This window comes from Neovison vison, chromosome 4 (genome assembly GCF_020171115.1).
Source record: "Neovison vison isolate M4711 chromosome 4, ASM_NN_V1, whole genome shotgun sequence".
In the NCBI taxonomy this organism is placed as follows: Eukaryota; Metazoa; Chordata; class Mammalia; order Carnivora; family Mustelidae; genus Neogale; species Neogale vison.
Window position 1 is genome coordinate 117,816,683 of NC_058094.1, and position 15,359 is coordinate 117,832,041.

General features: G+C 44.2%; 1 pseudogene; it reads left to right on the forward strand.

Moving 5' to 3' along the window:
- The first annotated feature begins 3,057 nt into the window (after positions 1–3,057).
- Positions 3,058–15,359, forward strand: part of LOC122905370 — a 29,154-nt pseudogene continuing 16,852 nt past the window's right edge.

Sequence of the window (15,359 nt, forward strand, 5' to 3'; positions counted from 1 at the left end):
GCAGGCGCAGCACCCCCTGCCTTGCCGCCTGCGCCTGGGGGGAAGGTGGCCCACATGCGACGGGACCAGCAGCATGAGCAGCGGCTACAGCAGCCTGGAGAAAGAAAAGCGCGAGGAGCCGCCACCGCCACCGCTGCCAGCGCCACCGTGCCAGAGCCGAGGGGACCCAGGCCGCCGCCCCGCTGCGCCTCCTGCTCGCCGCCGGCTCCCTGTCCTCGGAGAGCACCCCAGGGCAAGCCCCGCGCTGGCCAGCAGGGAAGAAGCATCCTCCGGAGTGTAAGAAGCTAGCATGCAAGAATAAAAGAGCTCTCCTTAACTACATGTCGTGTCTCTCTGCGGGCGGAGTGAACGCGATAAGTGGTGCCGAAACCCGGGAACCTGAAACTACATTAAGGTAAGCAAATCATAAGGTATGCAAATAAAACTAAAGAAAGGCAGCCTTGACGTTCACGGTATTGCGACTATCCGAACACGCAAAACGCGGTTCAGTAACTTTAAAACTAGGCACGTGAAAAGCGGCCATTAAAACTGAAACTAAACTAGGCACGCGAAAAGCGGCCACTAAAACAGAAGCGATACATAAGTGAAGAGAAATTATGGGCTCAGAGATATCCAGAGCCCATATGGAAGGGCCCCTAAAGATTATGTTAAAGGCTAATGGGACACCCCTAAAAGCCTCCTCAGCAAGGAGATTTTTACAAACAGTAGAGGATATCGCCCCTTGGTTTTTAGATGAGGGACTATTAAATATCCCACAATGGGAACATTTGGGGGAAGACTTACAAAAGGATAACAAAAAACTCCTCTGCTTTCTGGTACCATGGCTATATGGACTCTAGTAAAAGGTTGTTTAACTTCACCCAAAGTACCCTTTGATCCTACTACTGTCACTAACAACTATTCAAAAATCCTTTTACCTGGTCCCCTAGCTGGACAGGATGCCAAAGCAAACTCACTCCACACTGTGTCTTCACAAATTGTGATTTCACCTTCTCCCCCAAAATTCCTACTTCCACTAATTCTTCTTTCTCTGGATATAACTTCTCCTTTGAGAACCCCACACAGGGTGTTCTGCCAATCCTTTTGACTCCTGGTTGCTCTGCTCCAAGAGGGGTGCTTGCACTCAACTCAATGGTTTGGCTTTCCTAAACGGAGGCAGTTTTAAAAATTGCAGTTATGTATATAATATGTATATAATACTAGTAACCCTTTTGAAACTGATGTAAATGTCAACTGCTCTAAGGGCCCAACCATTCCGTTTGCTCCTACCCCAGTATGTGTTTGGGTTCCGTTTGTCTTCATTTTATCCAATTATTCTCATGTCAGTAATAATAGCTTGGATTGTACCCAGAATAATGATTCTTGTGTTATATCTAGTTGCTGGAACAGTTCCGTATATGATTTGGCTATACTTGCTCGTATTCCAACCTATATCCCTTTTCCAGTAAAAGTACAGAACAAGGACTTAACAGTAATGCTACGAGTAAAAAGGGACTTTGGAATTACTGCTGCTGTCATTATGGCAATAGCTGTAACGGCCACCTCAGCAGCAGCTGCCGGAACAGCTCTGGCACTGTCTGTGCCCACTGCTGTGTTCAAAGCTATGACTTTTCCTCTCGCCCTCAGTTTTCTTGCCTTACACACTTAACTATGTTGTATTTTTATTTTTGATCAGTTAAAATACTTGGTAATATGTCACAGTGGAAATCAGATAGTTTGTGGGACATTCAGAAGTGTGCTATTTCAGGAGATTTAGGGATTTTTATTTATCTCTTTGTTATTTAATTTTGGTTTGCTTATGTTTGGTCAGAAAATATGCTCTGTACAATTTCAGTCTTTGGAAATTTATTCAGGCCTGCTTTGTGGCCTAGTCAGGTGGCTGTTGTGAGCGCCCCACACGCACCCACAAAGAATCTGTTTTCTGCAGTTGGTGGTTTTCTACAAATGTCCTTAAGGTCAAATGTGTTACTAGTATTGTTCAAACATTTGTGTCCTTTCTGCTTTATTGCCCACTTGTTGTGTAGTTATCGAGCGGGATGAGCTTCAGAAATTCCCACTATGGCTGTGCCAGGTCACTCATGAGTTATGTGTCTGACTCACAGTTTTGGCTCTGGTCATGATCTCAGGGTCGTAGGGTCAATTGCCCCCCTCCCCTTCTGGGTTCTGTTTCTCTCCCTCTGCCGCTCCCTGCAATTGTTTAGACACCTGCTCTCTCTGTCTCTAAAATAAATAAATATAATTTTAAAGAAATTTCCACTATGATTGTGGGTTTGTCTTTTTTTTTAACTTCCTTTTGCATCTGTCACTTTTTGCTTCACTTATTTTGAATCTGTTATTTGACATATACATTCAGGATAGTTTTTACTTTCTAAACTAACTGACTTTTTTATTTTTATGAAATCTCTTTTTACCTAGTACTTTTTTGGTCTTATATCTAGTTTATCTTATATTAATATTGGTGTACCAGCTTGCATGGTGCACATACACCTATATTTTGAATAGAAAATATTTAAAATGTTTCTGTTGTAAAAAGCTGTAGAAATGTCCGTTTCTTTCCTGTCGGTAATCTCTGCTCGTTAATTAGAGTATTTAGTCTATTAACATTGAACATGGTGACTGATGTGGTTGAGTTGGCCATCTTGCTGTTTTCCCTTACTTTTTGGTACCTTTCTACAGTGTTAACTCTGTTTGGATTAAAGGATTATTGCTAATAATGCCACATTGTCTCCTCTGTCGGTTTTGCACCTGTATCTTTTACTAATATTTTAGTGGTTACCAAGAAACTGTGATTCGCATCTTTAACCCACCCCAGTGCTGTTTGTGTCCGACCGCTTCACAGCATAAGACACCTTCACATTAGCTCTACTTACTTGCCACTAGTTTTGTGCTGTTTGTGCTCTTGTAACATCTGTCATAAACCCCACAATAAATAATTAGTGTCTCCTTATACTATTAAAAGTCTTTCTTATGGAGTATAAGAAATAGTCTTGTTTCCCCACATATTTGCTTTTTCTGGTGTCTCTACACCTGTTGCTCCGGCAAAAATTAAAGACCACGATGGCGCTCATTGCCGTGAGTAGTCGCCGGAGGGTGCTGTCCGCTTTGCTGGAGAAGTGTGGGCGCTGCACCCTGTATGAAAGAGTCTTGCAAATGTGTGAGTAAAAAGCTTATGGTCCAACCTCGGTCATCTGTCTCCTAGAAATAAAATGTCACACGAGAGTAAATGTGTATGAATGTTGTGGCCACACCGTGGTAGAGAGCTGGACACCAGGAGAACGTCCATTAGTCAAGGATGACTGAAGAATCAGGAATAATTCCTATTGTGGAATATTGTACAGTTGTTGAAATTTGAAAGTTAGGATTCTAAGAATTGGGAAGTTTCTCACAAGGTATTATGTTGGTAAAAAAGGCAAAAAAGGTGTCACATCCTTCTCAAATAACTTTGTCAAAAGAACAACTGTGCGTGTGTGTGAGTGTGTGCATGCGTGTAAATACATGGCATCTTAATCTGCCATTTCCCACTCCGAAGTTTATCTTGAGAAAATTGTCATGACAGACAAAATGATATTTTTTAGAAAGTTCATCTTAGGGGCGCCTGGGTGTCTCAGTGGTTTAAGCCTCTGTCTTTGACTCAGGTCATGATCTCAGGGTCCTGGGATCGAGTGCCACATTGGGCTCTCTGCTCAGTGGGGATCCTGCTTCCCTCTCTCTCTCTGCCTGCCTCTCTGCCTACTTGTGATCTCCCTCTATCAAATAAGTAAATAAAAATCTTTAAAAATAGTTCATCCTAACATAATTTGTAAAAGTATAAACTGGAAATAGTTTAAGGGTACCAAACTAGGAAATCAGTTAAATTAGTTATGATAATTCACAGAATATTACCAAATGTTAGGAAGAGGTATTTAGAAATAATTTAACAAGGAGGAAAAATGTTAGGAATATAATAAGTGAGTGTTACATGCAACTAATGAATCATTGGATGCTACATAGAAAACTAACGATGTACAGCATGTTGGCAAATAGAACTTAATAAAAATAATTTAATAAGTGGGACACATATCACAAGGCAGAATTTCATAATCCCAGTAAACACTCTGTATGCACATGCTACGTGTACACTTAAAAGGGGGCCTGGGGGTGCCTTGGTGGCTCAGTCAGTTGAACATCCAACTCTTGGTTTTGGCTCAGGTGATGACCTCAGGGTCGTGAGGTCGAGCCCTCTGTCAGGCTTGTGCTCAGCAGGGAATTGGCTTGAAATTCTCTCGCTCCCTCTCAGGCCCCTCTCCCACCCAGGAGTGCTCTTTCTCACCCTCAAAATAAATAAATCTTAAAATTAAAGCCCGAGGGATGCCTGAGTGACTCCATTAAGTGTTTGCCTTTGGCTCAGGTCATGATTCCAGGTCCCTGGGACTGAGTCCTGTGTTGGGCTCCTTGCTCGATGGAGAGGCTGCTTCCTCTCTGCATGCTCTGCCTGCCCCTCCTCCTGCTCGTACTCTCTCTCTCTGACAGTAAATAAAGAAAATCTTGGGGAAAAAAAGCCTGAAAAAATATAAATGTTAACTTGTTAAGCATCATTATTTCTGACCAGTGGGTGAGAATACAGATGGTTTTAATTTTCTTCTGTGTACACTTGTGCTTCACATATTTTCCAAAGAACATGAATTATGTGTATGTTTAGGAAACTTCTTTAAAAATGCACATATTGGGACGGAGTTGCTGCATTGAACTCGACAACGGGCTTGGAGGTTCTGTCACCTCCAGTGGACTTCTTCCAGACAAGCCTCTTCTGACAGAAAGTAGAGACTGGGCAGTGTGTGGTCTCAGGCTCCCCTTTTGGGTCCTGAACAGTCTATATGAGCAGACTTGCTGTCCAAGTCAGACCATGAGGGTTGGGCCTGGCCCCTGGCACCTTCTGGAAGTCTGCCCAGTTCTATCCTCCAGTCTGTAGAGGTCCAGAGAGCATGAGGCCTAGAAGCAGGTCTTCTTTCTCTTGGGGCCAGTCACCACTTTCAGAAGGAGTTGCTGGTGATTAGCATCAGTCACCAAGTAGACACTAAAAGTGCCTTTTTCTTACTTATTTGATGTACTTCTTAGGATGCAAGTAATTTTGTACTAGAGACGAAAAGGAGAAGTGGAGTAAGGGTGAGATCCCTCGATCCTGCTGGTGAAGATGACCCAAATTTTGTGATTAACCATGGTCACGTGGCTCTTCATTTGAAACCTTCCTGATAACCAAAGGTTACAGGTTGTTAGGATGGACACAGAGAGAAGCCCCATATTCATCCTCTGTTCTTCCCTTGGTTTTGAGTGGGAGGGAGAAGATCACGTGGAGTGTGGTGACCGGGAGCAGCTCCAGGAGGGTGTGCAGCCAGAAGAGTTCATGGCCACTGCAGACTATTCTGCGCTGACCAGACGCAGGTAACCCTACACACTTGCTTACAGGCAGGGGCCTCAGACCCTGGGTTCATGTTTTATGGATTTGGCTAAATGGCATGCTATATGACAGAATCAGATAAGAATTTTGAATAAGTCATACCAAAGTTAAGTAAAGAAGTATTCAGATGTTTAGAGCCAAATGAGACCTGTGAGTGATCCTTCTTTTCCCAGCCTAACAGATTCTGATGCCAAGCCTTAGGTGAAAGATATCTGGGTGAGAAATGGGGGAAGGAAGTACCTGTTTCAGTTTCTTTTTAGAAACCTTGATTTAGAACCTATTCTAGTTAATAAACATTAAGGCTATAAAATAAAAATACCGACTTGAAGATGGTGGCTCAGATGGTTAAGCATCTGCCTCTTGATTTAAGCACAGGTCATGATCTCAGGGTTGTGAGGTCAAGTTCAGCACTGGGCTCCATGCTCAGTGCTCAGTGGGGAGTCTGCTGTAGGTCCTCTCTCCCACTCCCTCTGGCCTTCCTCCCACTCCCACTCTCTCTCTATCAAATAAATAAAACTTTAAAAAAGATACTGACTTGAATGTAGTTTTTTCTACTCCAGTAAGTGAATTAGCTGCCACATATCCGAGTTATAGCAAAGAGGCGATAGAGAAATTCTGTCTTAAGTTGATCAAAAATTTTTAATCTTTCCTTTAAAAAATATCAGTTATGCTGTGCTTTCTTTCATGTAGATCTTCCATAAAAGTCTCTCAATGTTGGTATCATTTTCAGAAATTGTGAGTTTGTGTAATTACCCATTGAGTCTTTTTTAAAATAGCTGATTTGGGCCCCAATGATGGGGGGCTTATCACTGAGCCACTATTGAAATACCAACTACAGGTTTTTCTTGAATTTTGACTTCTTTATATGTTTTTATCCAGCTCAGCTTTTTGAGAGGAGAAAAAATTCTCATCCTGAGGCAGACAACTGCTGATTGGTGGTGGGGCGAGCACACGGGCTGCTGTGGGTATGTACCTGCAAACCACCTCAGGAAGCACCTGGAGGATTGTGACCCTGAGGACACGTGGCAGGACGAGGAGTACTTTGGCAGCTATGGAACACTGGTACGGCTGGGGCTATGGATGTGGCGGTTTCCTGCCTCAGCTTTCGAGTTAGCTTCAACTGGGCTGCTCCTCTTCATGGCTTAGCACAGGGTGCACAGACGTTTTCTTTGGCTCAGCCGGGCATGTGGCTCCTCGGCTCTGCCATCGTGGTGCGTGAGTGGCTGTAAGACCATGAGGAAATGAGCAAACCCTTACCTTAACCAATTAAAAAATGTGAAAGCCATTCTTAGCTAGAAGACCCTACAAAAGCATGTGGTGGGCTGGAGTGTCCCATGGTGGTTTAGAGATGTTATCTGAACAATGAGATGATGAAATTTTCTCAATATTTAAAATAAAGTAACACATTTTATTTTAAAAATAAAATACAAAAATGTTATATAAACCGACAATAACTCTAAATAAATAAATAGCTTATTAGTTTTTTTAAAGTGTTTCCCCAGTTAGGACAAAGACCCATAACTGTATGGTCTAGGTAGCCCCTGTTTACATCTTAAAGCTAGACAAAAACTGATGCGTGCTGAATAAACATCACAGACAGGATGTTGGGTGAAAGAAGCAAGACATGAAAGAATAACTTTTGATTCAGTTATGTAAAGTTAAAAAGCAGTGTTGGAAGATGTTTATGAAGGGAAGCGACCAGGGAGCTGGTTCTATGGGAGTCAGGATGGTGGTTCCTGTTGCCAGCGCATCTGGTGGCAGCAGCCTTAAAAATAACGGCCATACCAACAAAGTGGGCTTCTTCGGGAGAAGCGGAGGAACCACAGGGCAGGACAAGTGCCCCGTGGGGAACTGCATGCGGGTCTGGAGAACCAAGGCCAGGAGGCTTTTTGTTAGGAAGGGGGAGTGGGTGGGGCTGTGTGGAAGGAACACCCTCTGGAGGGCGGCGGTGGCTTTTCATTGGCCAAGTGCAGCATTTTCTCATTGGCTGGACTGTTGCTAGGCCAAGAGAAGATTTTCCTCCCGTGGGGGTAGTAAACCTGCTTCCTCTCAGAGTCCGCCGTGGTGGACTGGTAGTGGGTAGCACTGAGCCGGCCCAGCCCTTGTGGTGTCCCTCTCCACGCTCGGTGAGGTTGGCTTTCCTGGCTGCAGGGCCAGGCTGGGAAGGTGTAGGGTGCCGGCAGGCATCTGCTGTCATTGCACGAGTGTTCACTGTGTAACCCACAAGCTGCAGGGCCCTTTCTCATGTACATTTTTGGTAGGTGTGTCCCATTTCATGGTTCAACGTGTTACAGTAAAGGAAAACCCCTTGACGTATGTATACGATTAGCGCTTTCAGACTTATTTTTCTGAAAGATTTTATTACTGATTTGTCAGGAAGAGAGAGCATGCACAAGCAGGGGGAGCAGCGGGCAGAGGAAGAAGCAGACTCCCGCAGGGCAGGGAGCCTGATGTGGGACTCGATCCCAGGACCCTGGGATCATGATCCGAGCTGAAGGCAAATGCCTAACTGAGGCACTCAGGCATCTGTAGAGCTTTCAGACTATCAAGAGTATCTTATTGATTTTAAAAAGGCCCTATTGGTGGTTTGCTTGATTAACAGCTTTTCCCCATGACAAGCAGTGCTCTAATGGGTTTTCTCTTATAGAAATCTTGCTAAACTTCTGCTAGAATTTCTCTTGGGTAAATTTGTAGGGTGTATGTGTTTTTTCACTTTGGCGGGTTTTGCCAGTTTCCCCTCCAGAAAGATTGGCAATTGTATACCACCAGTGTACATGAATCCTCGTTTCCCAACCACACATCGCTAAAGTAAATACAGATCTCTCATCTTAAAGTTGAAACATGGTATTTCTTGATTTTGATTTCCATTTTTAAAGTCAGATTGGTCATCTTCTATATTTTGTTGGCCTTTTCTATTTCTTCTTTTTTTTGGTAAACTTTCATATAATTTGCTCATTTTTCTTTTTATTTTTGTCAACTTATATGTACACCTTAGCAACCTTGTTCTGACTTTCTGTCGAGGTGGACTATTCAGGTGGGATGGCTGAATATTTATTGTGTCTCCTCTGACCCTCAGTCTTTTGTTTCTCAGTGCTGAGTGTCTTTGTGACACTCATGGGATCATGAAGGCCCTGTGCAGACTTCCTATTTGTGCTGACGAGGTCCGGGTAGCTTCAGTGTCTGCCTTGCAGCCAAACTATATCTACACTGGGTGTTCTGCATCTCGAGACCTGAAAAGTTGGGCATGGGGGCCAGTGTTGTGGGTGCAGCCCTTCTGGGCTCTGACTTCCACCCATGGTTTCATGAACCATTTGGAGGACCCTTTCTTTTTTTCTCTGGGGATTGGCATGATTCCCATGGGGTGCTATGTTATCTTGGGTTTCATGTGTTTTCCTCCCTCTGGACATGGCTGGAGACCTTGAGCTCACCCTTGTGGGTTCGTCAGCTTCCTCCAGACCTGTAGTTTCATGAGAGGTCAGTGTGCCTCCTCTGGCATCTCTCTTGGTGGATACTTGCCCAAGTGGTAACTGGTGGGGAATTTGGTGGTTCCTCCTGTGTCCAGTGGGAACAGTGGTCAGGAGAGCAGTGTCTGCTCTACTTTCTGAGTGGTCTACCCGCCTGTGTGCTCATCCGGCTCTTGGGGAGGTATAGGGTGAAGCCGTAGGTAGCATCACACTGAACTGAAAGGATTCCAGAAAATTCCATTTCATTTCTTCACTGTTGTGTTTTTATATGCCAGCATATTTAGGTCTTCGGGATTTGTGTTTTTTTTTTTCTTTGTTGCTTGTATTTTTTAGGCATGTGTAGTGGGCTCAAGGGGATTATTAGCTCAGACTCTGATCTTCCTTCTTAAACCAGAGCTCAGCACTGTTCATATTACAGGCAGTGATTCCTAATGTGTATTTCCTCTAGAAACTTCACTTGGAAATGTTGGCAGACCAGCCACGGACAACTAAATACCACAATTTATCATGCAAAATAAAGAATCCCTGAACAATAAAGTGATTCTGGATGTCGGCTGCAGAATGGGGATCATCAGCCTCTTTTGTGCCCACTATGTGGAGCCTAAAGCCGTGAGTAAGAAACAGCTCTCCTTCAGTAGCTTCAAGCTGAGTCTGGGGACGTGTCGTTCGCATGCAAAGGCATCATGTTGGTGAAATGGGCAATGTGTTCTTGTGAGCTGAGCCTGTCAGCAGTCATGATCTCGGCCTGCTGAGTCACCAGCAGCACAGAATAGAGTAGAATAGAGCAGAGAATATCAGAGTTGCGTGCGGTCGGATGTTTTTTGTAACATGCTTATCAGCTAGAGGAACTCATTTCTGTGTGCTGGGGCTGGGCCGCTTGTGTAGGTCACTGTCCATGTGTTATCCCTGCACCAAGCAAGGACCACCTGGCAGGGACAAGACAGACCTCTCTCCATGATGCATGCTGGGTTCCTTTCTCCTCTTCCCTGCAGAGCATGTGTGAGGCTCCAGAGTTGAAGCCTCTGAAATGTCCCTGACACAGGTGGGTGAAATTCTAGTTTATACGGGAAACTGCAGGACAGTGATCACTGGAATTAAGATGCTATCGGAACAAAGACATAACACTCAGGACCTTCCAGTGACAACCTGGGCTTGAAGCTGTCTCAGCCGCTGGTACCCTTAAAGTCCGACCATTCTCAGGGTGGTGTGGGAAACTCTGGAGTTTGTGGCTGTGTGTATGGGAGCTGGGTCAGTGTCTGGCCCACAGGGCCTCTGCGACGGGTACCCGGTGTGCATGCAGACTCTTCTGTCCTCCGGCAGTCCCCATCTGTTTTAGGCAGAAGGTGGAGTTAAGATGGGAGGTAGCTCCCTTGTCAGCGCTCGTCTGTTGGAGATCTGTCCCTGCTATCCAGCACACCTCTTTCCTTCTGTCGCTGTTTTCTTTGAGGCTGCCTCTGGCTTGGCTGGAGCCTTGGGCCCAGGGAGAGTGGATGCCAGCCTGCTCTGTGGGTGGGACTCTTGCTGATGGTCCTTCTGTGACATGCAGATGTATGCAGTGGAGGCCTGTGAGATGGCCCAGCACACAGGGCAGCTGGTCATGCAGAATGGCTTTGCCGACATCATCACTGTGTTCAAGCAGAAGGTGGAGGATGTGGTGCTGCCAGAGACGGTGGACGTGCTGCTGTCCGAGTGGATGGGGACCTGCATGCTAGTAAGGGGCACCGGGCCATGGGGGATGGCCATGGATGGCCGCTGGGTCATGCAGAATGGCCATGGGTGGGCGCTGGGACATGTGGGATGGCCTGGATTGTGCCAGGGAAGTGCATATTCCATGGAGGGGTGTGGACTGGATCTGGAGGTGCTGTTGTGAGCAGAACATTTTGGGGAGAGCCATGGCTGTCGTGCTGAATGAAGACACCTGGTGGTTGTCAGGGTACTGTCTTCTGTTTTGTGCCAGATGGCCATGAGCCACGACACCCTGCCATCCGTGATTGGACCGACCTTGAAGGAATTATTCTAAGTGAAGTAAGTCAGACAGAGACATATTTTATTTTCTCATTTATACGTGGAATCTAAAACCAGCAACACAAAACTCGCCCACCAGACTCCTAGAAAAAGAGATCAAATTTGTGGTTAGTGGAGGGAGGGAGGGTGAGGGGAGAAAGAATTGGAGGGCTGTGGTTGAAAGGTACAGACTTTCAGGTACCACACAGGTGAGCACTGAGGCCATCACATACAGCGTGGCAACCCTAGTGACACTGCTGTGAGATGCATGAGACAGTCTTACCAGAGGACCGTCGAACCTCGAACAACATGGGTTTGAACTGTGTGGGCTCTGTTATACATGGGATTTTTTTTGGATAAATATAGGAGAGTGCTTTATGATTTTAACATTTTCTTTTCTCTAGCTTACTTTGTCAGAACGCAGTACACAATACAAATAACGTAAAATGCCTGTTGACTGTTTATGCTCCTGTTAAGGCTTCAGGTCAGTGTAGCCTATTAGGAATCTAGTTTTCCGTGAGTCAAAGGTTCTGTGTGGATTTTTGACTGTGTGGGATGTCAGTGCCTTAATCCCTGCTTGTCCCAAGGTCAGCTATAGATCTAAGCGTTGTTTTTTATAACTATTTTTTAAGATTTTATTTATTTATTTGACAGAGATCACAAGTAGGCAGAGAGGGAGGCAGAGAGAGAGGGGGAAGCAGGCTCCCCGCTGAGCAGAGAGCCTGATGCAGGGCTCGATCCCAGGAGATCTAAGAGTTTTTATCACAAGGTGAAGTTTTTCTACATTTTCAATGTGTCAGTAGGAGGTGATAGATAACCCTGTTGTAATCGTTTAACAATGTATGTAAACCAAATCACTAGTCTGTACACCTTCAACTTGTAATAATCTTAGAGAAAAGCCATAGGTTGGTGGAATAAAAAAAAAGCACAAAAAAGCAGCTACAACATGAATCCAGTTTTGTTTTTAAAAAATCATACATACTGGTGCCCTCGGTTAAGTGTCTGACTCGGTTTGGGCTAGTGTTGTGATCTCAGGGTTCCAAGAACGAGCCCTGCACTGGCCTCCCTGCTGAGCATGGAGTCTGCCCGAGACTCTCTCCTCCTCTGCCCCTGTTCCTTGTGCACTCAGGCTCTCTGTCTCTCCAATGCACAAATTAAAAAGAAAATCATATGTGGCCATGACCTTGCTTTAGTTCCTGGTAAGACGGAGTAAAGCACACCCCACCCTGTCTGTCCCATGTAATGCAGCTTTTGGTCCAAGACAGGGCTCAGGGAGACGCTGTTGCAGGACTTGGAATGACATATAGGAGCAGGAAGGCTGTGAAGGAAGACCAGGGTTTGAAGTACACTGAGCTGGTTTTGAGTTCATTGTTATTCTTCCTTTGGCTCTCTCCCCCCAGACACAGCTTCAGAAAATTAGATGAAAATATCCATTCTTCTGAAAACTGCAACCTTCCATACTAACCCACAATGAAGTAGTTAACCTGAATAATGAAATAACTAGTAAAGATATTGAACTTACAGTTGAAGACCTTCTGAAGAGAAATCTGTAGCCCTAAATTATTTCACTGGTGAAATGTATGAACACATTCTAGGAAAGAATAACACCAGATCTGAAGAGTGTCTTTCAGAAAATGGAAGAGGACAGACTTCCCAGCTCTCTTGGTTAGACCTGCATGACCTGAATACCAAACCCTAACCAAAAACCCAACCCAGTAACTCTTGTTCATAAATGCATAGGTCCTCAGGAGTACTAGCAAGTGTAACCCCGCAGTACACAAAAGGAATAACATTCTAACAGAGAAGAGGTTATCTTTTGAATTGAAGGCTGGTTCAGTATTTAAAGATGGATCTGTGGGGGATGCCTGGGTAGTGGCTCAGGTGTTGGGCATCTGGCTTCAGCTCGGGTCATGATCCTAGGGTCCTGGGATGGGGCTCCCTGCCCAGTGGGAGGCCTGCTTCTCTCTCCCACTCCCCTGCTTGTGTCCTCCCTCTCTCTGTCTCTCTATCTCTGTCATATTAAAAAATAATCTGTGTAATCTACATTAACATATGAACAGTTTATAAGATAAAACAGGACTCTATCAGTTAATGCACAAAGAAAGGGTTTGGTGACATTCAAAATATTTTTAAAATTTCTACTGAGATTTCTTCTTTGATCCTGTATTTGTTTTTTTTTTTAGAAATACTTTTTCATTTATCCACTGTTGTTTGATTATCCAGCTATCTTTCTGTTCTTGATTTCAAGTTTAACTCTGTTAAAATTGTGGTCTGAGAGCAGACATTTTATGATTTCTCTTCTTTTACATTTGTGAAGATGTGTTTTATGGCCCAGAAGGTGTGTCTTTTGGAGAGCACTCCGTGGGGACCCAAGAAGGAGAGAACGTGTCTCTTGGAGATGTTCCATGGGTGCCCGGGAAGGAGAGAGCATGTCTCTTGGAGAGCGCTCTGTGGGCGCCTGAGAAGGAGAGAACATGTCTCTCTTGCTTGAGTGCTCTGTGGGAGCCTGAGAAGGACAGAACGTGTCTCTCTTGCTGAGTGCTCTGTGGGAGCCTGAGAAGGACAGAATGTGTCTTACACAGAGTGCTCCTGGAGGCTGGGAAGGTGGTGTATTCTGCCCTTGGATGAAATGGTTTGTAGATGTGCAGCACATCCCGGGGTAGATGGTGGTGGTGAGGTCACCATGTCCTTGCAGAATTTCTGCCTGTTGGATCTGTTCTCTGGGACAGGGCCGCCGGCTTCTTCTCTCTCCTTGCAGCTCTCTTTGTTTTCCCCTCACACATGGTGCTCTGTTGATAGGGTGTATAAAGTCTTGTTGGAGAATTGACCCCTTCGTCATTAGGTTATGCCCCTTTTTATCTCTGATAACTTCCTTCCTCTGAAGTCTGCTCTGTCTGAAATTAACAAGTTACTCCTGCTTTTTTTGGATCAGTGTTAGCATTGTATGTCTGTCCCCTTCATTTACTTTTAAATTCTAAATATCAGTATATCTATTTGTTCATTTTATTATTAACTTAAAAAATATTTCAGTAATCTGTATACCCCATGTGGGACTCGAAATCATGACCCTGAGATCTAGAGTTGCACACTCTTCTGACTGAGCCAGGCGGGTGCCCCGTCAGTGTATTTGGAGTTTCTTAGAGACAGCACCTAGTTCAGTCTTAGATTTTTTTCTTAATTTTTAATTTTTTATTATTTTATAAACATATGAATATTTATCCCCAGGGGTACAGGTCTGTGAATCGCAAGGTTTACACACTTCACAGCACTCACCAGAGCACATACACTCCCAATGTCTTCGGTCTTTGTTTTTGAACCACTCTGATAATCTCTGTCTTTTAATTGGTATATTTAAACCATGGGCATTCAAAGTGTTTGTTAATATAGTCGATTAATTTATACACCATATTGTTATGGTGTTTTATTTGTTGTTCTTTGTTCCTGTTTTTTCTTACACTCTTTTTCTTTTTATGTTTTTTAAGCAAATACATAAAGGGGATAATGAGCATAAATTAAGGGTGAGTAAATTTAATTCCCAGAAGCGTGTTTGTTTAGAACCTGACATGAACATGCCTTGATAATGTAAGCAAGATTCGTATTTTCATAAATTGATGTTATATTCACTTTGTAGACCATTTACAGATTTTAAAAAATATTTCTCAGTTGTAATCTCCCTTGAAGCTCACTTTTTTAAATTTTTAATTTTTAAAATTATTTTCAGTGTACCAGAATTCACTGTTTATGCACCACACCCAGTGCTCCATGCACGATATGCCCTCCTTAATCCCCACCACCAGGCTCACTCAAGCCCACACCCACCTCCCCTCCAAAACCCTCAGATTGATACTCAGAGTCCACAGTCTCTCATGGTTCGTCTCCCCCTCCAATTTTCCTCAACTCCCTTCTCTCCATCTCCCCATGTCCTCTGTGTTATTCCTTATGCTCCACAGTAAGTGAAACCATATGATAATTGACTCTCTCTGTCTGATTGATTTCACTCAGCATAATCTCTTCCAGTCCTGTCCATGTCACTACAAAAGTTGGGTATTCATCCTTTCTGATGGAGGCGTAATACTCCATAGTGTATATGGACCACATCTTCCTTATCCATTCGTCCATTGAAGGGCATCTTGGTTCTTTCCACAGTGTGTTGACCATGTCCATTGCTACTATGGACATTGGGGTACAGATGGCCCTTCTTTTTGCTACTTGTGTATCTTTGGGGTAAATACCCAGGAGTGCAATTGCAGGGTCATAGGGAAACTCTATTTTTAATTTCTTAAGGAATCTCCACACTGTTTTCCAAAGAGGCTGCACCAACTTGCTTTCCCACCAGTAGTGTAAGAGGTTTCTACTTTCTCCATATCCTCTCCAACACACAGTTTCCTGTCTTGCTAATTTTGGCTATTCTAACTGGTGCAAGGTGGTATCTCAGTGTGGTTTTGATTTGAATCTCC